Raw genomic sequence first — 22,172 nt, 5'->3', positions numbered from 1 at the left:
TTAATTTAAAAACCGATTTAATTTCATCAAAAATTATCTAACTAATTTAATTTAATTTAATTTAATTTACAAGTTAAAATTCCATAATTCGATAAAACTCCGAGACAACCGCCTCGTGCGCTCATATACAGAATTACGCCATTTGCGGGTGCGACGCGCGGCAACAAAAAATAAAATAAAATAAAATAAAAAGGAATGCAACACAGGGACTTCCCAGGAGGTCACCCATCCTAGTACTACTCCTGCCCAAGCACGCTTAACTGCGGAGTTCCGATGGGATCCGGTGCTTTAGTGCTGGTATGATCGCATCCGTTATAGAATGACTGAAACCTCTACTTAAACGCAAATAACGACTATTTTAATTTAAAAACCGATTTAATTTCATCAAAAATTATCTAACTAATTTAATTTATTTTAATTTAATTTACAAGTTAAAATTCCATAATTCGATAGAACTCCGAGACAACCGCCTCGTGCGCTCATATACAGAATTACGCCATTTGCGGGTGCGACGCGCGGCAACAAAAAATAAAATAAAATAAAATAAAAAGGAATGCAACACAGGGACTTCCCAGGAGGTCACCCATCCTAGTACTACTCCTGCCCAAGAACGCTTAACTGCGGAGTTCCGATGGGATCCGGTGCTTTAGTGCTGGTATGATCGCATCCGTTATAGAATGACTCAAACCTCTACTTAAACGCAAATAACGACTATTTTAATTTAAAAACCGATTTAATTTCATCAAAAATTATCTAACTAATTTAATTTAATTTAATTTAATTTACAAGTTAAAATTCCATAATTCGATAAAACTCCGAGACAACCGCCTCGTGCGCTCATATACAGAATTACGCCATTTGCGGGTGCGACGCGCGGCAACAAAAAATAAAATAAAATAAAATAAAAAGGAATGCAACACAGGGACTTCCCAGGAGGTCACCCATCCTAGTACTACTCCTGCCCAAGCACGCTTAACTGCGGAGTTCCGATGGGATCCGGTGCTTTAGTGCTGGTATGATCGCATCCGTTATAGAATGACTCAAACCTCTACTTAAACGCAAATAACGACTATTTTAATTTAAAAACCGATTTAATTTCATCAAAAATTATCTAACTAATTTAATTTAATTTAATTTAATTTACAAGTTAAAATTCCATAATTCGATAGAACTCCGAGACAACCGCCTCGTGCGCTCATATACAGAATTACGCCATTTGCGGGTGCGACGCGCGGCAACAAAAAATAAAATAAAATAAAATAAAAAGGAATGCAACACAGGGACTTCCCAGGAGGTCACCCATCCTAGTACTACTCCTGCCCAAGCACGCTTAACTGCGGAGTTCCGATGGGATCCGGTGCTTTAGTGCTGGTATGATCGCATCCGTTATAGAATGACTCAAACCTCTACTTAAACGCAAATAACGACTATTTTAATTTAAAAACCGATTTAATTTCATCAAAAATTATCTAACTAATTTAATTTAATTTAATTTAATTTACAAGTTAAAATTCCATAATTCGATAGAACTCCGAGACAACCGCCTCGTGCGCTCATATACAGAATTACGCCATTTGCGGGTGCGACGCGCGGCAACAAAAAATAAAATAAAATAAAATAAAAAGGAATGCAACACAGGGACTTCCCAGGAGGTCACCCATCCTAGTACTACTCCTGCCCAAGCACGCTTAACTGCGGAGTTCCGATGGGATCCGGTGCTTTAGTGCTGGTATGATCGCATCCGTTATAGAATGACTCAAACCTCTACTTAAACGCAAATAACGACTATTTTAATTTAAAAACCGATTTAATTTCATCAAAAATTATCTAACTAATTTAATTTAATTTAATTTAATTTACAAGTTAAAATTCCATAATTCGATAAAACTCCGAGACAACCGCCTCGTGCGCTCATATACAGAATTACGCCATTTGCGGGTGCGACGCGCGGCAACAAAAAATAAAATAAAATAAAATAAAAAGGAATGCAACACAGGGACTTCCCAGGAGGTCACCCATCCTAGTACTACTCCTGCCCAAGCACGCTTAACTGCGGAGTTCCGATGGGATCCGGTGCTTTAGTGCTGGTATGATCGCATCCGTTATAGAATGACTCAAACCTCTACTTAAACGCAAATAACGACTATTTTAATTTAAAAACCGATTTAATTTCATCAAAAATTATCTAACTAATTTAATTTAATTTAATTTAATTTACAAGTTAAAATTCCATAATTCGATAGAACTCCGAGACAACCGCCTCGTGCGCTCATATACAGAATTACGCCATTTGCGGGTGCGACGCGCGGCAACAAAAAATAAAATAAAATAAAATAAAAAGGAATGCAACACAGGGACTTCCCAGGAGGTCACCCATCCTAGTACTACTCCTGCCCAAGCACGCTTAACTGCGGAGTTCCGATGGGATCCGGTGCTTTAGTGCTGGTATGATCGCATCCGTTATAGAATGACTCAAACCTCTACTTAAACGCAAATAACGACTATTTTAATTTAAAAACCGATTTAATTTCATCAAAAATTATCTAACTAATTTAATTTAATTTAATTTAATTTACAAGTTAAAATTCCATAATTCGATAAAACTCCGAGACAACCGCCTCGTGCGCTCATATACAGAATTACGCCATTTGCGGGTGCGACGCGCGGCAACAAAAAATAAAATAAAATAAAATAAAAAGGAATGCAACACAGGGACTTCCCAGGAGGTCACCCATCCTAGTACTACTCCTGCCCAAGCACGCTTAACTGCGGAGTTCCGATGGGATCCGGTGCTTTAGTGCTGGTATGATCGCATCCGTTATAGAATGACTCAAACCTCTACTTAAACGCAAATAACGACTATTTTAATTTAAAAACCGATTTAATTTCATCAAAAATTATCTAACTAATTTAATTTAATTTAATTTAATTTACAAGTTAAAATTCCATAATTCGATAAAACTCCGAGACAACCGCCTCGTGCGCTCATATACAGAATTACGCCATTTGCGGGTGCGACGCGCGGCAACAAAAAATAAAATAAAATAAAATAAAAAGGAATGGAACACAGGGACTTCCCAGGAGGTCACCCATCCTAGTACTACTCCTGCCCAAGCACGCTTAACTGCGGAGTTCCGATGGGATCCGGTGCTTTAGTGCTGGTATGATCGCATCCGTTATAGAATGACTCAAACCTCTACTTAAACGCAAATAACGACTATTTTAATTTAAAAACCGATTTAATTTCATCAAAAATTATCTAACTAATTTAATTTAATTTAATTTAATTTACAAGTTAAAATTCCATAATTCGATAAAACTCCGAGACAACCGCCTCGTGCGCTCATATACAGAATTACGCCATTTGCGGGTGCGACGCGCGGCAACAAAAAATAAAATAAAATAAAATAAAAAGGAATGGAACACAGGGACTTCCCAGGAGGTCACCCATCCTAGTACTACTCCTGCCCAAGCACGCTTAACTGCAGAGTTCCGATGGGATCCGGTGCTTTAGTGCTGGTATGATCGCATCCGTTATAGAATGACTCAAACCTCTACTTAAACGCAAATAACGACTATTTTAATTTAAAAACCGATTTAATTTCATCAAAAATTATCTAACTAATTTAATTTAATTTAATTTAATTTACAAGTTAAAATTCCATAATTCGATAAAACTCCGAGACAACCGCCTCGTGCGCTCATATACAGAATTACGCCATTTGCGGGTGCGACGCGCGGCAACAAAAAATAAAATAAAATAAAATAAAAAGGAATGCAACACAGGGACTTCCCAGGAGGTCACCCATCCTAGTACTACTCCTGCCCAAGCACGCTTAACTGCGGAGTTCCGATGGGATCCGGTGCTTTAGTGCTGGTATGATCGCATCCGTTATAGAATGACTCAAACCTCTACTTAAACGCAAATAACGACTATTTTAATTTAAAAACCGATTTAATTTCATCAAAAATTATCTAACTAATTTAATTTAATTTAATTTAATTTACAAGTTAAAATTCCATAATTCGATAAAACTCCGAGACAACCGCCTCGTGCGCTCATATACAGAATTACGCCATTTGCGGGTGCGACGCGCGGCAACAAAAAATAAAATAAAATAAAATAAAAAGGAATGCAACACAGGGACTTCCCAGGAGGTCACCCATCCTAGTACTACTCCTGCCCAAGCACGCTTAACTGCGGAGTTCCGATGGGATCCGGTGCTTTAGTGCTGGTATGATCGCATCCGTTATAGAATGACTCAAACCTCTACTTAAACGCAAATAACGACTATTTTAATTTAAAAACCGATTTAATTTCATCAAAAATTATCTAACTAATTTAATTTACAAGTTAAAATTCCATAATTCGATAAAACTCCGAGACAACCGCCTCGTGCGCTCATATACAGAATTACGCCATTTGCGGGTGCGACGCGCGGCAACAAAAAATAAAATAAAATAAAATAAAAAGGAATGCAACACAGGGACTTCCCAGGAGGTCACCCATCCTAGTACTACTCCTGCCCAAGCACGCTTAACTGCGGAGTTCCGATGGGATCCGGTGCTTTAGTGCTGGTATGATCGCATCCGTTATAGAATGACTCAAACCTCTACTTAAACGCAAATAACGACTATTTTAATTTAAAAACCGATTTAATTTCATCAAAAATTATCTAACTAATTTAATTTAATTTAATTTAATTTACAAGTTAAAATTCCATAATTCGATAAAACTCCGAGACAACCGCCTCGTGCGCTCATATACAGAATTACGCCATTTGCGGGTGCGACGCGCGGCAACAAAAAATAAAATAAAATAAAATAAAAAGGAATGCAACACAGGGACTTCCCAGGAGGTCACCCATCCTAGTACTACGCCTGCCCAAGCACGCTTAACTGCGGAGTTCCGATGGGATCCGGTGCTTTAGTGCTGGTATGATCGCATCCGTTATAGAATGACTCAAACCTCTACTTAAACGCAAATAACGACTATTTTAATTTAAAAACCGATTTAATTTCATCAAAAATTATCTAACTAATTTAATTTAATTTAATTTAATTTACAAGTTAAAATTCCATAATTCGATAAAACTCCGAGACAACCGCCTCGTGCGCTCATATACAGAATTACGCCATTTGCGGGTGCGACGCGCGGCAACAAAAAATAAAATAAAATAAAATAAAAAGGAATGGAACACAGGGACTTCCCAGGAGGTCACCCATCCTAGTACTACTCCTGCCCAAGCACGCTTAACTGCGGAGTTCCGATGGGATCCGGTGCTTTAGTGCTGGTATGATCGCATCCGTTATAGAATGACTGAAACCTCTACTTAAACGCAAATAACGACTATTTTAATTTAAAAACCGATTTAATTTCATCAAAAATTATCTAACTAATTTAATTTAATTTAATTTAATTTACAAGTTAAAATTCCATAATTCGATAAAACTCCGAGACAACCGCCTCGTGCGCTCATATACAGAATTACGCCATTTGCGGGTGCGACGCGCGGCAACAAAAAATAAAATAAAATAAAATAAAAAGGAATGGAACACAGGGACTTCCCAGGAGGTCACCCATCCTAGTACTACTCCTGCCCAAGCACGCTTAACTGCAGAGTTCCGATGGGATCCGGTGCTTTAGTGCTGGTATGATCGCATCCGTTATAGAATGACTCAAACCTCTACTTAAACGCAAATAACGACTATTTTAATTTAAAAACCGATTTAATTTCATCAAAAATTATCTAACTAATTTAATTTAATTTAATTTAATTTACAAGTTAAAATTCCATAATTCGATAAAACTCCGAGACAACCGCCTCGTGCGCTCATATACAGAATTACGCCATTTGCGGGTGCGACGCGCGGCAACAAAAAATAAAATAAAATAAAATAAAAAGGAATGCAACACAGGGACTTCCCAGGAGGTCACCCATCCTAGTACTACTCCTGCCCAAGCACGCTTAACTGCGGAGTTCCGATGGGATCCGGTGCTTTAGTGCTGGTATGATCGCATCCGTTATAGAATGACTCAAACCTCTACTTAAACGCAAATAACGACTATTTTAATTTAAAAACCGATTTAATTTCATCAAAAATTATCTAACTAATTTAATTTAATTTAATTTAATTTACAAGTTAAAATTCCATAATTCGATAAAACTCCGAGACAACCGCCTCGTGCGCTCATATACAGAATTACGCCATTTGCGGGTGCGACGCGCGGCAACAAAAAATAAAATAAAATAAAATAAAAAGGAATGCAACACAGGGACTTCCCAGGAGGTCACCCATCCTAGTACTACGCCTGCCCAAGCACGCTTAACTGCGGAGTTCCGATGGGATCCGGTGCTTTAGTGCTGGTATGATCGCATCCGTTATAGAATGACTCAAACCTCTACTTAAACGCAAATAACGACTATTTTAATTTAAAAACCGATTTAATTTCATCAAAAATTATCTAACTAATTTAATTTAATTTAATTTAATTTACAAGTTAAAATTCCATAATTCGATAAAACTCCGAGACAACCGCCTCGTGCGCTCATATACAGAATTACGCCATTTGCGGGTGCGACGCGCGGCAACAAAAAATAAAATAAAATAAAATAAAAAGGAATGGAACACAGGGACTTCCCAGGAGGTCACCCATCCTAGTACTACTCCTGCCCAAGCACGCTTAACTGCGGAGTTCCGATGGGATCCGGTGCTTTAGTGCTGGTATGATCGCATCCGTTATAGAATGACTGAAACCTCTACTTAAACGCAAATAACGACTATTTTAATTTAAAAACCGATTTAATTTCATCAAAAATTATCTAACTAATTTAATTTAATTTAATTTAATTTACAAGTTAAAATTCCATAATTCGATAAAACTCCGAGACAACCGCCTCGTGCGCTCATATACAGAATTACGCCATTTGCGGGTGCGACGCGCGGCAACAAAAAATAAAATAAAATAAAATAAAAAGGAATGGAACACAGGGACTTCCCAGGAGGTCACCCATCCTAGTACTACTCCTGCCCAAGCACGCTTAACTGCAGAGTTCCGATGGGATCCGGTGCTTTAGTGCTGGTATGATCGCATCCGTTATAGAATGACTCAAACCTCTACTTAAACGCAAATAACGACTATTTTAATTTAAAAACCGATTTAATTTCATCAAAAATTATCTAACTAATTTAATTTAATTTAATTTAATTTACAAGTTAAAATTCCATAATTCGATAAAACTCCGAGACAACCGCCTCGTGCGCTCATATACAGAATTACGCCATTTGCGGGTGCGACGCGCGGCAACAAAAAATAAAATAAAATAAAATAAAAAGGAATGCAACACAGGGACTTCCCAGGAGGTCACCCATCCTAGTACTACTCCTGCCCAAGCACGCTTAACTGCGGAGTTCCGATGGGATCCGGTGCTTTAGTGCTGGTATGATCGCATCCGTTATAGAATGACTCAAACCTCTACTTAAACGCAAATAACGACTATTTTAATTTAAAAACCGATTTAATTTCATCAAAAATTATCTAACTAATTTAATTTAATTTAATTTAATTTACAAGTTAAAATTCCATAATTCGATAAAACTCCGAGACAACCGCCTCGTGCGCTCATATACAGAATTACGCCATTTGCGGGTGCGACGCGCGGCAACAAAAAATAAAATAAAATAAAATAAAAAGGAATGCAACACAGGGACTTCCCAGGAGGTCACCCATCCTAGTACTACTCCTGCCCAAGCACGCTTAACTGCGGAGTTCCGATGGGATCCGGTGCTTTAGTGCTGGTATGATCGCATCCGTTATAGAATGACTCAAACCTCTACTTAAACGCAAATAACGACTATTTTAATTTAAAAACCGATTTAATTTCATCAAAAATTATCTAACTAATTTAATTTAATTTAATTTAATTTACAAGTTAAAATTCCATAATTCGATAAAACTCCGAGACAACCGCCTCGTGCGCTCATATACAGAATTACGCCATTTGCGGGTGCGACGCGCGGCAACAAAAAATAAAATAAAATAAAATAAAAAGGAATGCAACACAGGGACTTCCCAGGAGGTCACCCATCCTAGTACTACTCCTGCCCAAGCACGCTTAACTGCGGAGTTCCGATGGGATCCGGTGCTTTAGTGCTGGTATGATCGCATCCGTTATAGAATGACTCAAACCTCTACTTAAACGCAAATAACGACTATTTTAATTTAAAAACCGATTTAATTTCATCAAAAATTATCTAACTAATTTAATTTAATTTAATTTAATTTACAAGTTAAAATTCCATAATTCGATAAAACTCCGAGACAACCGCCTCGTGCGCTCATATACAGAATTACGCCATTTGCGGGTGCGACGCGCGGCAACAAAAAATAAAATAAAATAAAATAAAAAGGAATGCAACACAGGGACTTCCCAGGAGGTCACCCATCCTAGTACTACTCCTGCCCAAGCACGCTTAACTGCGGAGTTCCGATGGGATCCGGTGCTTTAGTGCTGGTATGATCGCATCCGTTATAGAATGACTCAAACCTCTACTTAAACGCAAATAACGACTATTTTAATTTAAAAACCGATTTAATTTCATCAAAAATTATCTAACTAATTTAATTTACAAGTTAAAATTCCATAATTCGATAAAACTCCGAGACAACCGCCTCGTGCGCTCATATACAGAATTACGCCATTTGCGGGTGCGACGCGCGGCAACAAAAAATAAAATAAAATAAAATAAAAAGGAATGCAACACAGGGACTTCCCAGGAGGTCACCCATCCTAGTACTACTCCTGCCCAAGCACGCTTAACTGCGGAGTTCCGATGGGATCCGGTGCTTTAGTGCTGGTGTTATCACATTATTAGACCTATCATTTCGACTTGTTTCCATATGAAAATCTATGTTTTGAACCAATAAAAGGTGCCTTTTACATTGAACATCCATAGAATGTGGTACTGCTAAGTTTTGGTTCTTACTTTGCAGGAATCAAGCGAAATTGGGCAAAATCAGGCAATTGGCAGACTTCAGGAAGCTCTGATGCGAGTCGCATTCATCTGGTGCGAGTCGCATCCAAGCCCAAAGCGACCTGCGATGCGACCCTCACTGCTCTCTCTTGAAGACCATCTGATGCGAGTCGCATCCACCTGATGCGAGTCGCATCAACTGTTGCCGCCCAGTTCAAATTAAATCTGACAAGCCCAAAGTCAACTCTGTTGCCTATATAAGGAGGTCCTATGCCAGAATTCGGGAGGCTTTTTTTCCCCCTCTACATTCCAGAACACAAAAAGAGCGAAGATCAAGAGAGAAGAAGGAGATTGGAGCTTGCTTGAAGAAGAGGAGAAGAAGAGAAGATTGCAAGATCCTCTCCAATCCACCTTGGATCTTCGAGCTCCATTATGATCTGCCTATTCTCTCTCTCTTTCATGTTTACTTTTGTTATGCTTGAGTAGATCCCTGTTTCTTAGGGTTAAGATGTAATCTCCAAACCTTTTCTTTGAGTTGAATGATGTTTTGATCTAATGTTGAACTTGTGTGATTGTTGTTTGAGTATTCATTGTTTGCTTGATTGTGATTTCTTGATTGATTCTTGATTGTCTACTGTTAGATGTCTATAGCATCTCTTCTAGTAATTAGGCCTTGATGTATCTTGCAATTGTAATTGAGCACTTGAAGTAGATCTAAGATCAATAGTAACCGAGAGGTGAAATTTCTATTATCGAGAGGTTATAGATACTTCTAGTTAACCAGACAATCAATCTAGGTTAGATACCAGTAGGCGAGAGCCACAGGTCGAAGCCTCGCACAAGAAATCAACTTAGATACGAACTCATGTCAGCTCTGCTCGAGGGCCATGCGACCCGCATCAGAGATGATGCGAGTCGCATCACACAGGTCGCATCAGAGATGATGCGAGTTGTATGATAGGTCCAGAGAAGGAAAAGTTTGGAGATGAAGTCTGAAATCCTAAGAACACATTTTATAATTGATTCAAAACCAAATCTTTTAATCGCTTTCATTTACCTTTAATTGAATTGTCTTTTGAAATTTAGAAATTGAAACAAATCAAACCCAATTCTTCAAACTTCTAGTACCTAACTTGGATTTGTGAAAGTCTAGAATTGAGTTTAACCGTCCCTGAGGATCGATACCTTATTTTACTACACGGATAGGATTGTACACTTGCAATCCTAGACGTGAGTGGATTCAAGGTTTAAAACAAGTACAATTAGTTGTATTTGGAACTTTGTAAGCACACTCTGAGAAGCGAACAAGTTTTGGCGCCGTTGCCGGGGACGGCTATCAATTCCTTTCTAGATTTACACTTTTCTTAGTTAATCTAGATTTTAGTTTGTATCTTTTCTTTTGCTTTACTTCTTTATCACTAAAAAAAAAAAAAAAAAAACTGGCTTTCATCCCCCCTACTGCAGGTAAATACAAGCTGACTTACCAACTGAGGAGCAGAGGACCACTCTTCGACGAAACACCTCCAGAAGACACAGTCCCTGCTCAGACATCGACTGAAGCGACCCGCACAGAGGTTGACGCGACTCGCATCACAACCGAAGCGACTCGCATCACAACCGAAGCGACTCGCATCACAGAGACAATGTCAGAACATCCGAGCAGGGAGGACAGGGATGCAGAAAGAAATAGAGAGCGAGAAGACTTGACTGACCAGTCTGACGACGACATGGATGTCTTCATGCCAAGGACCTTGCGAGAGTTCAATGTACCAAGGGCTGGAGATGTGAGAGGTGCAATCCGGCTGCCGCGCATTCCAGGACAACAACCCAACTTCAATCCGGGAGTTGTCAACATGGTGCAGCAGAACACCTTTCATGGACTCGACCACGAAGACCCGCACTCTCATCTCCAAACATTCCTCGAGTGCATCACGACCATCAAAACCAACGGTGAGAATGCTGATTACACCAAGCTTGCTCTATTTCCTTTCACTCTTAGGGACAAAGCAAAGAAATGGTTAGGATCTTTACCTAGGGACTCAGTTTTGACTTGGAGGGAATTGTCCAAATTGTTTCTGACCAGATTTTTCCCTCATAAACGAACTGCCAAGGTAAGACATGACCTGACCAGCTTTAGTCAAATTTTTGATGAACCCCTGAATGAGGCATGGGAAAGGTTTAGAGAATTGCAATACTCTTGTCCACACCACGGTATACCGGACTGGCTCTTGATCCAAACGTTTTATGACGGCTTGAACGAAAGCACTCGTGCTTACGTCGACGCTGTTGCTGGAGGCGCGCTGATGTCAAGGGAGCCTTTAGAGGCTATGAACTTGATAGACAGCATGGCGCAGAACCAGCAATGGTCCGGCCGTGACAACTCACGACGACGAGGAGGCCAAGGAGGTAGCCAAGGAGGTGGCAAGTACGAGGTGGATCACATCACGGCTCTCACCGCTAAGATGGACGCCATGCAGAGAGCGATGGACAAGCTCAGCGTCAAAGCAGTTGAACAGCAACCCCAAGCATGCGTCATGTGTGGTGATGAGAGACATGCTTACGAGCAATGTCCATTGGTGCAAGCTGATGAGGAGAGCGAGCAGGTCAATTCCATCAACAATGAACCTTCCTTTTTCCCAAAACCTCCCTTCAACCGATCCTACTCCAAGGATCCAATGGAACAACAGAATTGGAATAGGAATCAAAACAACCCTGCGCCTTTCAACAATGCTCCCAGGCCCCCTTTCACCAACCCCACCAACAACAATAACTCCTTCATCAATCCATCATCCGGCAGCAACTGGAACAATTCTTCTGGAGGAGGCAACAACAGAAACTTCTACCAGAACGCCTCCTTCCCCAATCAGAACAATCGAGCACCTCAAGCTGGCCCTTCCAAACCATATGTGCCTCCCTATGCGACGAACTTCACACACGAGCAAGGGAAGATGAACCAGATGATGTGGGAGCAAATGCAATCAATGGCAACTCAAATGGCCACCCAAAGCAAATTGTTGGAGCAACTGAGTCATATCGTCACTTCCAGCCAACCTCAACCTGGCAAACTGCCAGCGCAGCCAGAACCAAACCCCAGAGGAGAAGCTAAGGCGATCACACTGAGGAGTGGGACTCAGTACGATGAATCAGCTTTCCCAACTGATCAGATTCTAACCGATGCGACTGGCACCACCATTGATGCAACTGGCACCATCCCTGATGCGACTGGCATCAACTCTGATGCGACCTGCACCACCACAGTGCGACTCGCATCGACTCCAGAAGAACCTCTGGATGCGACTCGCATTGGTACAGTGCGACCCGCATCAAAGGAATCTGACAAGTCTGACAGAGAGAAAGGGAAAGGAGTTGAAAAACCTTACAGACCACCTGTACCCTTTCCCCGACGATTAGCTGAGAACAAGTTGAACGCACAATTCGCGAAATTCACTGAGGTGATCAAAGGCCTGCAAATCACGATCCCGTTCACCGATGCCTTGACTCAAATGCCCTCCTATGCCAAGTTCCTGAAAGATATTCTATCCAATAAGCGAAGCTTGGGGGGAAATGAAACGGTGAAGTTGACAGAACAATGCAGTGCCATTCTGAAGAACGACCTACCTCCCAAATTGGACGATCCAGGTAAGTTCTCCATTCCTTGCATCATAGGAAAGGCGACAATCAGGAAAGCTCTCTGCGATCTAGGAGCAAGCGTGAGTCTCATGCCACGCACGATCTATGAGCGAATGGGGGTAGGTGAGCTCAGACCAACGCGAATGTCATTACAACTAGCAGACTCCTCGGTACGACTACCACTTGGCATTGTGGAAGATGTACCAGTTCAAGTCGGTAAGTATTTCGTACCTGTCGATTTTGTTGTCATGGAGATGGAAGAGGATAAGGAAGTCCCCATCATCTTGGGACGACCTTTCCTCAGAACGGCAGGTGCAATCATCGACGTCTCTCAGGGAACGCTGACCATGAACTTTGGAGGAGAGAAAGTGTGTTTTCAAATCGACCGCGCCATGAAGTATCCTTCAACCGAATCTTGTTTCCGAGTAGATGTGATCGAAGAATGTTTAACGGATTTGGTAGAAGACTACCTTCTTGAGCGGACCAATGAGAGTATGAACGAGCATTTCGAATTTCTGTCTGAAATGCAAGTTGAAATAACGAATTCGGAAGTATGTGGAGCGGATGTGAAAGCAGCTGACTTTGGGGAGACTGGATGCGACCCGCATCAACCCCATGCGAGTCGCATCCCAAGGTCTGGAGAATTTGGAGCTAATGGAGGCGACTCAAGTACACCTGATGCGACTCGCAAGGAGTGTGATGCGACTCGCAAGGAGCATGATGCGACTTGCATCAAAGCCCAGACAGAGAAACCCACTCTTGAGCTCAAGCCTCTACCAGCCAACCTCAGGTACGAGTACCTTGGACCAGATCAATCTCTCCCCGTTATAGTAAACGCCGAATTGAATCCCGAACAAACCGCCAAGCTTTTGGAGAAATTGACACTTCATCGAGGGGCGATTGGGTATTCGATCAACGACTTGAAGGGGATCAGCCCGTCCATCTGCTCACACCGAATCTTCTTGGAGGATGATCACAAGCCATCTGTTGAGCACCAAAGACGGCTCAATCCGAACCTGAAAGAGGTAGTCAAGAAAGAAATTCTCAAGCTTCTAGACGCCGGTATTATATACCCTATCTCTGACAGTAGATGGGTGAGCCCAGTCCACGTGGTGCCAAAGAAAGGAGGGGCAACGGTGGTGAGAAATGCGAAGAATGAACTGGTCCAAACCCGTGTGGTGACGGGACATCGCATGTGCATCGACTACAGGAAGCTGAACGCAGCCACACGCAAGGACCATTTCCCTCTGCCATTCGTTGACCAACTCCTCGAACGACTTGCAGATCACTCCTATTTCTGCTATCTGGATGGTTACTCTGGTTTCTTCCAGATACCGATTCACCCACAAGACCAAGAAATGACCACTTTTACCTGTCCCTACGGTACGTACGCGTACCGTAGGATGCCATTTGGTCTGTGCAATGCACCAGCAACCTTTCAAAGAGCCATGATGGCCATCTTTTCAGACTTCATTGAGAAAGAGGTTGAAATTTTTATGGATGACTTCTCGGTGTATGGAACATGCTTCGACACTTGTCTGACCAACCTGTGCAAGATCTTGCAGAGATGTGAGGAAGTCCATCTCATTCTGAACTGGGAGAAATGCCACTTCATGGTCCAGTCAGGAGTCGTCCTTGGACATGTCGTGACCTCAAAAGGCATCGAAGTCGACAAGGCCAAGATCGAAGTGATCGAGAAACTAGAGATTCCGACGAGCGTCAAAGGAGTTCGAAGCTTTCTTGGACATGCTGGATTCTACCGTCGGTTCATCAAGGATTTTTCCAAGATTGCTAAGCCATTGACCAATCTGCTCATCAAGGAGTCTGACTTTGTCTTCACTGAAGAATGCGTCAAATCTTTTCACAGCTTGAAGGAGTCTCTCATCTCAGCACCTATCCTGCAACCACCTGACTGGTCTCTTCCCTTTGAGATCATGTGCGATGCGAGCGACTACGCAGTAGGAGCTGTTCTTGGGCAGAGGAAGGGATCGATGCCATGTGCCATCTACTACGCTAGCAAGGTGCTAGACCCTGCCCAGATGAATTACACGACTACCGAGAAAGAACTTCTTGCTGTTGTGTTTGCTCTTGACAAGTTCAGGTCGTATCTGGTTGGTTCGAAGATCATCATCTACACCGACCATGCCGCGCTCAGGTACTTGTTGAAAAAGCAGGACGCAAAGCCTCGACTGATAAGATGGATTCTTCTCCTGCAAGAATTCGATCTTGAAATCAGAGACAAGAAAGGGGTCGAAAACACCGTAGCCGACCATCTCTCCAGACTCCGTTTGGATGACGAGAGTTCTGCCGACTTGCCAATCGATGATTCCTTTCCCGACGAGCAGCTCTTCTCCGCTTCAACTCTGGCTCACCTTGATGCGACTCGCATGGAGTGTCTTGCGACTCGCATCCTTCATGATGAGACTCGCATGGGAGTCAATGCAACCCGCTTGAGCAGGTATCCAGACCCTTGGTATGCAGACATGGCCAATTACCTTGCCTCTGGGATCCTCCCAAACGCCATGACTTACCAGCAGAGGAAAAAGCTAAAATCTGACGCAAAATTCTATTTCTGGGACGATCCCTTTCTTTTCAAGTTAGGGATCGACAGCCTCCTCCGACGCTGTGTACCACATGAAGAGACACGTTCCATTCTCGAGCACTGCCATTCATCCGCCTATGGCGGACATGCCTCGTTCTCCAAAACGGCCGCCAAGGTTTTACAATGTGGTTTCTTCTGGCCATCTATCTTTAAGGACGCGAAAACCTTGGTGATGTCATGTGACAAGTGTCAACGCACTGGGAACATCACTAATCGCAATGAGATGCCTCTCAACTCCATTCTTGAGGTCGAAGTCTTCGACGTGTGGGGCATAGATTTCATGGGACCATTTCCAGCTTCATGTGGAAATGAGTACATTCTAGTTGCGGTTGACTACGTTTCAAAATGGGTCGAGGCAGTGGCCTGTCGAAGAGCTGACTCAGGCGCGGTGAAGCGATTATTCAATGATGTCATCTTTCCTCGTTTTGGAGTGCCAAGAGCTGTCATCAGCGATGGAGGGAAGCATTTCATAAACCGTCAATTCAACAATCTCCTGCAGCGACATGGAGTGACGCACAAGGTCTCCACCTCTTACCATCCTCAGTCGAACGGCCAAGCTGAAATCTCCAACAGGGAAATCAAATCTATCTTGGAGAAGACCGTGGCAAGAACAAGGAAGGATTGGTCTTTGAAATTGAGTGACGCGCTTTGGGCCTACCGTACAGCATTCAAAACACCGATTGGGATGAGCCCTTTCAAGCTGGTGTATGGAAAGCCGTGTCATCTGCCAGTTGAGATTGAGCACAAAGCGTTCTGGGCCACTCGTGCTATCAACATGGACTTGTTAGCAGCTGGAGAGAAGCGTATCCTCGATTTGCACGAATTGGAAGAGATGCGTCAGCACTCATACGAGAATGCGAGGATCTACAAAGACAAAACCAAACGAATTCATGACAAGCGCATCATGTCTCGCGACTTCAAGGAAGGCGATCTGGTCCTCTTGTTCAATTCCAGGTTACGACTCTTTCCTGGGAAATTGAAAACCAGATGGTCAGGTCCGTTTGTGGTACGAAGGGTGCACCATTTCGGCGCAATTGAAATTGGGAATGACACATGTGGGGATTTCAAAGTGAACGGTCAGCGTCTCAAGCACTATGTGGCAGATCATGATTATCAGGAGCGGGTTGTTCAAGACCTCTCTGATCCCGTCTCACCGGAGGATTAGCACAAAGAAAGTCGAGCTTGAGACCTGAAACAAGCGCTTCTTGGGAGGCAACCCAAGCCTTTTCAGTTTACTTTTAGTTAGATTAGTTAGCTATTTTTCCTTTCTACCGAAAAGAATTACCAACTTCCACTTGATGCGACTCGCATCATCTCCGATGCGACTTGCATCACTCGATGCGACTCGCATCCCACATGATACGACTCGCATCAATGCGAACAGACGCAGCATCAGAAGGGGTGCGCCCAAACGACGCGAGTCTCACCATATAACCCTCACCCGCACCTCTCCTGTTCCTTTCTTCTTCCTCTGCCCAGCGAACCCCACCTCTCCTTCTTCTTGTTCTTCTTCGTTGCGACTCGAATCACCTCCGTGCGAGCCTCAACGAAACCCTCCACCGAAACCCTAAACCCTTCTTCTCCTACCCGTCGGTCTTCACCACCTCTTCACCGATCAACTCTCCATCCACCCCTGCCGAAACACCTACTCCTCACCCTTTTCTCCATCGCCCTCTCCACTCACGATCAAAACCCTCTCCTTCCTTCTTTTTCCGCCTCTGCTGGATCGTCCCTGCCACCAGGTACCAGTCAGTGCGACTCGCATCACTAGAATGACTCAAACCTCTACTTAAACGCAAATAACGACTATTTTAATTTAAAAACCGATTTAATTTCATCAAAAATTATCTAACTAATTTAATTTACAAGTTAAAATTCCATAATTCGATAAAACTCCGAGACAACCGCCTCGTGCGCTCATATACAGAATTACGCCATTTGCGGGTGCGACGCGCGGCAACAAAAAATAAAATAAAATAAAATAAAAAGGAATGCAACACAGGGACTTCCCAGGAGGTCACCCATCCTAGTACTACTCCTGCCCAAGCACGCTTAACTGCGGAGTTCCGATGGGATCCGGTGCTTTAGTGCTGGTATGATCGCATCCGTTATAGAATGACTCAAACCTCTACTTAAACGCAAATAACGACTATTTTAATTTAAAAACCGATTTAATTTCATCAAAAATTATCTAACTAATTTAATTTAATTTAATTTAATTTACAAGTTAAAATTCCATAATTCGATAAAACTCCGAGACAACCGCCTCGTGCGCTCATATACAGAATTACGCCATTTGCGGGTGCGACGCGCGGCAACAAAAAATAAAATAAAATAAAATAAAAAGGAATGCAACACAGGGACTTCCCAGGAGGTCACCCATCCTAGTACTACTCCTGCCCAAGCACGCTTAACTGCGGAGTTCCGATGGGATCCGGTGCTTTAGTGCTGGTATGATCGCATCCGTTATAGAATGACTCAAACCTCTACTTAAACGCAAATAACGACTATTTTAATTTAAAAACCGATTTAATTTCATCAAAAATTATCTAACTAATTTAATTTACAAGTTAAAATTCCATAATTCGATAAAACTCCGAGACAACCGCCTCGTGCGCTCATATACAGAATTACGCCATTTGCGGGTGCGACGCGCGGCAACAAAAAATAAAATAAAATAAAATAAAAAGGAATGCAACACAGGGACTTCCCAGGAGGTCACCCATCCTAGTACTACTCCTGCCCAAGCACGCTTAACTGCGGAGTTCCGATGGGATCCGGTGCTTTAGTGCTGGTATGATCGCATCCGTTATAGAATGACTCAAACCTCTACTTAAACGCAAATAACGACTATTTTAATTTAAAAACCGATTTAATTTCATCAAAAATTATCTAACTAATTTAATTTACAAGTTAAAATTCCATAATTCGATAAAACTCCGAGACAACCGCCTCGTGCGCTCATATACAGAATTACGCCATTTGCGGGTGCGACGCGCGGCAACAAAAAATAAAATAAAATAAAATAAAAAGGAATGCAACACAGGGACTTCCCAGGAGGTCACCCATCCTAGTACTACTCCTGCCCAAGCACGCTTAACTGCGGAGTTCCGATGGGATCCGGTGCTTTAGTGCTGGTATGATCGCATCCGTTATAGAATGACTCAAACCTCTACTTAAACGCAAATAACGACTATTTTAATTTAAAAACCGATTTAATTTCATCAAAAATTATCTAACTAATTTAATTTAATTTAATTTAATTTACAAGTTAAAATTCCATAATTCGATAAAACTCCGAGACAACCGCCTCGTGCGCTCATATACAGAATTACGCCATTTGCGGGTGCGACGCGCGGCAACAAAAAATAAAATAAAATAAAATAAAAAGGAATGCAACACAGGGACTTCCCAGGAGGTCACCCATCCTAGTACTACTCCTGCCCAAGCACGCTTAACTGCGGAGTTCCGATGGGATCCGGTGCTTTAGTGCTGGTATGATCGCATCCGTTATAGAATGACTCAAACCTCTACTTAAACGCAAATAACGACTATTTTAATTTAAAAACCGATTTAATTTCATCAAAAATTATCTAACTAATTTAATTTAATTTAATTTAATTTACAAGTTAAAATTCCATAATTCGATAAAACTCCGAGACAACCGCCTCGTGCGCTCATATACAGAATTACGCCATTTGCGGGTGCGACGCGCGGCAACAAAAAATAAAATAAAATAAAATAAAAAGGAATGCAACACAGGGACTTCCCAGGAGGTCACCCATCCTAGTACTACTCCTGCCCAAGCACGCTTAACTGCGGAGTTCCGATGGGATCCGGTGCTTTAGTGCTGGTATGATCGCATCCGTTATAGAATGACTCAAACCTCTACTTAAACGCAAATAACGACTATTTTAATTTAAAAACCGATTTAATTTCATCAAAAATTATCTAACTAATTTAATTTAATTTAATTTAATTTACAAGTTAAAATTCCATAATTCGATAAAACTCCGAGACAACCGCCTCGTGCGCTCATATACAGAATTACGCCATTTGCGGGTGCGACGCGCGGCAACAAAAAATAAAATAAAATAAAATAAAAAGGAATGCAACACAGGGACTTCCCAGGAGGTCACCCATCCTAGTACTACTCCTGCCCAAGCACGCTTAACTGCGGAGTTCCGATGGGATCCGGTGCTTTAGTGCTGGTATGATCGCATCCGTTATAGAATGACTCAAACCTCTACTTAAACGCAAATAACGACTATTTTAATTTAAAAACCGATTTAATTTCATCAAAAATTATCTAACTAATTTAATTTAATTTAATTTAATTTACAAGTTAAAATTCCATAATTCGATAAAACTCCGAGACAACCGCCTCGTGCGCTCATATACAGAATTACGCCATTTGCGGGTGCGACGCGCGGCAACAAAAAATAAAATAAAATAAAATAAAAAGGAATGCAACACAGGGACTTCCCAGGAGGTCACCCATCCTAGTACTACTCCTGCCCAAGCACGCTTAACTGCGGAGTTCCGATGGGATCCGGTGCTTTAGTGCTGGTATGATCGCATCCGTTATAGAATGACTCAAACCTCTACTTAAACGCAAATAACGACTATTTTAATTTAAAAACCGATTTAATTTCATCAAAAATTATCTAACTAATTTAATTTAATTTAATTTAATTTACAAGTTAAAATTCCATAAATCGATAAAACTCCGAGACAACCGCCTCGTGCGCTCATATACAGAATTACGCCATTTGCGGGTGCGACGCGCGGCAACAAAAAATAAAATAAAATAAAATAAAAAGGAATGCAACACAGGGACTTCCCAGGAGGTCACCCATCCTAGTACTACTCCTGCCCAAGCACGCTTAACTGCGGAGTTCCGATGGGATCCGGTGCTTTAGTGCTGGTATGATCGCATCCGTTATAGAATGACTCAAACCTCTACTTAAACGCAAATAATGACTATTTTAATTTAAAAACCGATTTAATTTCATCAAAAATTATCTAACTAATTTAATTTAATTTAATTTAATTTACAAGTTAAAATTCCATAATTCGATAAAACTCCGAGACAACCGCCTCGTGCGCTCATATACAGAATTACGCCATTTGCGGGTGCGACGCGCGGCAACAAAAAATAAAATAAAATAAAATAAAAAGGAATGCAACACAGGGACTTCCCAGGAGGTCACCCATCCTAGTACTACTCCTGCCCAAGCACGCTTAACTGCGGAGTTCCGATGGGATCCGGTGCTTTAGTGCTGGTATGATCGCATCCGTTATAGAATGACTCAAACCTCTACTTAAACGCAAATAACGACTATTTTAATTTAAAAACCGATTTAATTTCATCAAAAATTATCTAACTAATTTAATTTAATTTAATTTAATTTACAAGTTAAAATTCCATAATTCGATAAAACTCCGAGACAACCGCCTCGTGCGCTCATATACAGAATTACGCCATTTGCGGGTGCGACGCGCGGCAACAAAAAATAAAATAAAATAAAATAAAAAGGAATGCAACACAGGGACTTCCCAGGAGGTCACCCATCCTAGTACTACTCCTGCCCAAGCACGCTTAACTGCGGAGTTCCGATGGGATCCGGTGCTTTAGTGCTGGTATGATCGCATCCGTTATAGAATGACTCAAACCTCTACTTAAACGCAAATAACGACTATTTTAATTTAAAAACCGATTTAATTTCATCAAAAATTATCTAACTAATTTAATTTAATTTAATTTAATTTACAAGTTAAAATTCCATAATTCGATAAAACTCCGAGACAACCGCCTCGTGCGCTCATATACAGAATTACGCCATTTGCGGGTGCGACGCGCGGCAACAAAAAATAAAATAAAATAAAATAAAAAGGAATGCAACACAGGGACTTCCCAGGAGGTCACCCATCCTAGTACTACTCCTGCCCAAGCACGCTTAACTGCGGAGTTCCGATGGGATCCGGTGCTTTAGTGCTGGTATGATCGCATCCGTTATAGAATGACTCAAACCTCTACTTAAACGCAAATAACGACTATTTTAATTTAAAAACCGATTTAATTTCATCAAAAATTATCTAACTAATTTAATTTAATTTAATTTAATTTACAAGTTAAAATTCCATAATTCGATAAAACTCCGAGACAACCGCCTCGTGCGCTCATATACAGAATTACGCCATTTGCGGGTGCGACGCGCGGCAACAAAAAATAAAATAAAATAAAATAAAAAGGAATGCAACACAGGGACTTCCCAGGAGGTCACCCATCCTAGTACTACTCCTGCCCAAGCACGCTTAACTGCGGAGTTCCGATGGGATCCGGTGCTTTAGTGCTGGTATGATCGCATCCGTTATAGAATGACTCAAACCTCTACTTAAACGCAAATAACGACTATTTTAATTTAAAAACCGATTTAATTTCATCAAAAATTATCTAACTAATTTAATTTAATTTAATTTAATTTACAAGTTAAAATTCCATAATTCGATAAAACTCCGAGACAACCGCCTCGTGCGCTCATATACAGAATTACGCCATTTGCGGGTGCGACGCGCGGCAACAAAAAATAAAATAAAATAAAATAAAAAGGAATGCAACACAGGGACTTCCCAGGAGGTCACCCATCCTAGTACTACTCCTGCCCAAGCACGCTTAACTGCGGAGTTCCGATGGGATCCGGTGCTTTAGTGCTGGTATGATCGCATCCGTTATAGAATGACTCAAACCTCTACTTAAACGCAAATAACGACTATTTTAATTTAAAAACCGATTTAATTTCATCAAAAATTATCTAACTAATTTAATTTAATTTAATTTAATTTACAAGTTAAAATTCCATAATTCGATAAAACTCCGAGACAACCGCCTCGTGCGCTCATATACAGAATTACGCCATTTGCGGGTGCGACGCGCGGCAACAAAAAATAAAATAAAATAAAA

The 22,172-nt window shown here is 41.4% G+C and overlaps 39 non-coding genes across 39 annotated transcripts; all 39 read right to left on the bottom strand.

The window, feature by feature from the left end:
* Positions 1–192: 192 nt before the first annotated feature.
* Positions 193–311, bottom strand: LOC144570965 (5S ribosomal RNA). Its single transcript, XR_013517185.1, has one exon. It is a non-coding gene; the product is annotated as a 5S ribosomal RNA (ribosomal RNA).
* A 239-nt stretch (positions 312–550) lies between these two features.
* On the bottom strand, positions 551–669 carry LOC144570628 (5S ribosomal RNA). The gene has a single exon (XR_013516888.1). It is a non-coding gene; the product is annotated as a 5S ribosomal RNA (ribosomal RNA).
* Positions 670–908: 239 nt separating this feature from the next.
* LOC144570964 (5S ribosomal RNA) lies at positions 909–1,027 on the bottom strand. Its single transcript, XR_013517184.1, has one exon. It is a non-coding gene; the product is annotated as a 5S ribosomal RNA (ribosomal RNA).
* A 239-nt stretch (positions 1,028–1,266) lies between these two features.
* Positions 1,267–1,385, bottom strand: LOC144570963 (5S ribosomal RNA). The gene has a single exon (XR_013517183.1). It is a non-coding gene; the product is annotated as a 5S ribosomal RNA (ribosomal RNA).
* A 239-nt stretch (positions 1,386–1,624) lies between these two features.
* On the bottom strand, positions 1,625–1,743 carry LOC144570962 (5S ribosomal RNA). Its single transcript, XR_013517182.1, has one exon. It is a non-coding gene; the product is annotated as a 5S ribosomal RNA (ribosomal RNA).
* A 239-nt stretch (positions 1,744–1,982) lies between these two features.
* On the bottom strand, positions 1,983–2,101 carry LOC144570961 (5S ribosomal RNA). Its single transcript, XR_013517181.1, has one exon. It is a non-coding gene; the product is annotated as a 5S ribosomal RNA (ribosomal RNA).
* Positions 2,102–2,340: 239 nt separating this feature from the next.
* LOC144570959 (5S ribosomal RNA) lies at positions 2,341–2,459 on the bottom strand. The gene has a single exon (XR_013517179.1). It is a non-coding gene; the product is annotated as a 5S ribosomal RNA (ribosomal RNA).
* A 239-nt stretch (positions 2,460–2,698) lies between these two features.
* Positions 2,699–2,817, bottom strand: LOC144570958 (5S ribosomal RNA). The gene has a single exon (XR_013517178.1). It is a non-coding gene; the product is annotated as a 5S ribosomal RNA (ribosomal RNA).
* A 239-nt stretch (positions 2,818–3,056) lies between these two features.
* LOC144570703 (5S ribosomal RNA) lies at positions 3,057–3,175 on the bottom strand. The gene has a single exon (XR_013516959.1). It is a non-coding gene; the product is annotated as a 5S ribosomal RNA (ribosomal RNA).
* Positions 3,176–3,414: 239 nt separating this feature from the next.
* Positions 3,415–3,533, bottom strand: LOC144570751 (5S ribosomal RNA). Its single transcript, XR_013517004.1, has one exon. It is a non-coding gene; the product is annotated as a 5S ribosomal RNA (ribosomal RNA).
* Positions 3,534–3,772: 239 nt separating this feature from the next.
* On the bottom strand, positions 3,773–3,891 carry LOC144570957 (5S ribosomal RNA). The gene has a single exon (XR_013517177.1). It is a non-coding gene; the product is annotated as a 5S ribosomal RNA (ribosomal RNA).
* A 239-nt stretch (positions 3,892–4,130) lies between these two features.
* LOC144570956 (5S ribosomal RNA) lies at positions 4,131–4,249 on the bottom strand. Its single transcript, XR_013517176.1, has one exon. It is a non-coding gene; the product is annotated as a 5S ribosomal RNA (ribosomal RNA).
* Positions 4,250–4,473: 224 nt separating this feature from the next.
* On the bottom strand, positions 4,474–4,592 carry LOC144570955 (5S ribosomal RNA). Its single transcript, XR_013517175.1, has one exon. It is a non-coding gene; the product is annotated as a 5S ribosomal RNA (ribosomal RNA).
* A 239-nt stretch (positions 4,593–4,831) lies between these two features.
* Positions 4,832–4,950, bottom strand: LOC144570535 (5S ribosomal RNA). Its single transcript, XR_013516797.1, has one exon. It is a non-coding gene; the product is annotated as a 5S ribosomal RNA (ribosomal RNA).
* A 239-nt stretch (positions 4,951–5,189) lies between these two features.
* Positions 5,190–5,308, bottom strand: LOC144570701 (5S ribosomal RNA). The gene has a single exon (XR_013516957.1). It is a non-coding gene; the product is annotated as a 5S ribosomal RNA (ribosomal RNA).
* Positions 5,309–5,547: 239 nt separating this feature from the next.
* Positions 5,548–5,666, bottom strand: LOC144570750 (5S ribosomal RNA). The gene has a single exon (XR_013517003.1). It is a non-coding gene; the product is annotated as a 5S ribosomal RNA (ribosomal RNA).
* Positions 5,667–5,905: 239 nt separating this feature from the next.
* Positions 5,906–6,024, bottom strand: LOC144570953 (5S ribosomal RNA). The gene has a single exon (XR_013517173.1). It is a non-coding gene; the product is annotated as a 5S ribosomal RNA (ribosomal RNA).
* Positions 6,025–6,263: 239 nt separating this feature from the next.
* On the bottom strand, positions 6,264–6,382 carry LOC144570534 (5S ribosomal RNA). The gene has a single exon (XR_013516796.1). It is a non-coding gene; the product is annotated as a 5S ribosomal RNA (ribosomal RNA).
* Positions 6,383–6,621: 239 nt separating this feature from the next.
* LOC144570700 (5S ribosomal RNA) lies at positions 6,622–6,740 on the bottom strand. Its single transcript, XR_013516956.1, has one exon. It is a non-coding gene; the product is annotated as a 5S ribosomal RNA (ribosomal RNA).
* Positions 6,741–6,979: 239 nt separating this feature from the next.
* Positions 6,980–7,098, bottom strand: LOC144570748 (5S ribosomal RNA). The gene has a single exon (XR_013517001.1). It is a non-coding gene; the product is annotated as a 5S ribosomal RNA (ribosomal RNA).
* Positions 7,099–7,337: 239 nt separating this feature from the next.
* LOC144570952 (5S ribosomal RNA) lies at positions 7,338–7,456 on the bottom strand. The gene has a single exon (XR_013517172.1). It is a non-coding gene; the product is annotated as a 5S ribosomal RNA (ribosomal RNA).
* Positions 7,457–7,695: 239 nt separating this feature from the next.
* On the bottom strand, positions 7,696–7,814 carry LOC144570951 (5S ribosomal RNA). Its single transcript, XR_013517171.1, has one exon. It is a non-coding gene; the product is annotated as a 5S ribosomal RNA (ribosomal RNA).
* A 239-nt stretch (positions 7,815–8,053) lies between these two features.
* Positions 8,054–8,172, bottom strand: LOC144570950 (5S ribosomal RNA). The gene has a single exon (XR_013517170.1). It is a non-coding gene; the product is annotated as a 5S ribosomal RNA (ribosomal RNA).
* A 239-nt stretch (positions 8,173–8,411) lies between these two features.
* On the bottom strand, positions 8,412–8,530 carry LOC144570948 (5S ribosomal RNA). Its single transcript, XR_013517169.1, has one exon. It is a non-coding gene; the product is annotated as a 5S ribosomal RNA (ribosomal RNA).
* Positions 8,531–8,754: 224 nt separating this feature from the next.
* On the bottom strand, positions 8,755–8,873 carry LOC144570744 (5S ribosomal RNA). Its single transcript, XR_013516997.1, has one exon. It is a non-coding gene; the product is annotated as a 5S ribosomal RNA (ribosomal RNA).
* An 8,323-nt stretch (positions 8,874–17,196) lies between these two features.
* Positions 17,197–17,315, bottom strand: LOC144570946 (5S ribosomal RNA). The gene has a single exon (XR_013517167.1). It is a non-coding gene; the product is annotated as a 5S ribosomal RNA (ribosomal RNA).
* A 239-nt stretch (positions 17,316–17,554) lies between these two features.
* LOC144570945 (5S ribosomal RNA) lies at positions 17,555–17,673 on the bottom strand. The gene has a single exon (XR_013517166.1). It is a non-coding gene; the product is annotated as a 5S ribosomal RNA (ribosomal RNA).
* Positions 17,674–17,897: 224 nt separating this feature from the next.
* Positions 17,898–18,016, bottom strand: LOC144570944 (5S ribosomal RNA). The gene has a single exon (XR_013517165.1). It is a non-coding gene; the product is annotated as a 5S ribosomal RNA (ribosomal RNA).
* Positions 18,017–18,240: 224 nt separating this feature from the next.
* On the bottom strand, positions 18,241–18,359 carry LOC144570943 (5S ribosomal RNA). The gene has a single exon (XR_013517164.1). It is a non-coding gene; the product is annotated as a 5S ribosomal RNA (ribosomal RNA).
* Positions 18,360–18,598: 239 nt separating this feature from the next.
* On the bottom strand, positions 18,599–18,717 carry LOC144570942 (5S ribosomal RNA). The gene has a single exon (XR_013517163.1). It is a non-coding gene; the product is annotated as a 5S ribosomal RNA (ribosomal RNA).
* Positions 18,718–18,956: 239 nt separating this feature from the next.
* Positions 18,957–19,075, bottom strand: LOC144570941 (5S ribosomal RNA). The gene has a single exon (XR_013517162.1). It is a non-coding gene; the product is annotated as a 5S ribosomal RNA (ribosomal RNA).
* Positions 19,076–19,314: 239 nt separating this feature from the next.
* LOC144570940 (5S ribosomal RNA) lies at positions 19,315–19,433 on the bottom strand. The gene has a single exon (XR_013517161.1). It is a non-coding gene; the product is annotated as a 5S ribosomal RNA (ribosomal RNA).
* Positions 19,434–19,672: 239 nt separating this feature from the next.
* On the bottom strand, positions 19,673–19,791 carry LOC144570939 (5S ribosomal RNA). Its single transcript, XR_013517160.1, has one exon. It is a non-coding gene; the product is annotated as a 5S ribosomal RNA (ribosomal RNA).
* Positions 19,792–20,030: 239 nt separating this feature from the next.
* Positions 20,031–20,149, bottom strand: LOC144570938 (5S ribosomal RNA). Its single transcript, XR_013517159.1, has one exon. It is a non-coding gene; the product is annotated as a 5S ribosomal RNA (ribosomal RNA).
* Positions 20,150–20,388: 239 nt separating this feature from the next.
* Positions 20,389–20,507, bottom strand: LOC144570937 (5S ribosomal RNA). Its single transcript, XR_013517158.1, has one exon. It is a non-coding gene; the product is annotated as a 5S ribosomal RNA (ribosomal RNA).
* A 239-nt stretch (positions 20,508–20,746) lies between these two features.
* Positions 20,747–20,865, bottom strand: LOC144570935 (5S ribosomal RNA). The gene has a single exon (XR_013517156.1). It is a non-coding gene; the product is annotated as a 5S ribosomal RNA (ribosomal RNA).
* A 239-nt stretch (positions 20,866–21,104) lies between these two features.
* Positions 21,105–21,223, bottom strand: LOC144570934 (5S ribosomal RNA). The gene has a single exon (XR_013517155.1). It is a non-coding gene; the product is annotated as a 5S ribosomal RNA (ribosomal RNA).
* A 239-nt stretch (positions 21,224–21,462) lies between these two features.
* On the bottom strand, positions 21,463–21,581 carry LOC144570932 (5S ribosomal RNA). The gene has a single exon (XR_013517154.1). It is a non-coding gene; the product is annotated as a 5S ribosomal RNA (ribosomal RNA).
* Positions 21,582–21,820: 239 nt separating this feature from the next.
* LOC144570931 (5S ribosomal RNA) lies at positions 21,821–21,939 on the bottom strand. Its single transcript, XR_013517153.1, has one exon. It is a non-coding gene; the product is annotated as a 5S ribosomal RNA (ribosomal RNA).
* Between the last annotated feature and the right edge of the window lie 233 nt (positions 21,940–22,172).

This window comes from Carex rostrata, chromosome 18 (assembly GCF_964058835.1).
Source record: "Carex rostrata chromosome 18, lpCarRost1.2, whole genome shotgun sequence".
Taxonomy (NCBI): Eukaryota; Viridiplantae; Streptophyta; class Magnoliopsida; order Poales; family Cyperaceae; genus Carex; species Carex rostrata.
The sequence above is the reverse complement of the archived record's forward strand: the minus strand, read 5'-3'. Positions and strand labels throughout refer to the sequence as shown.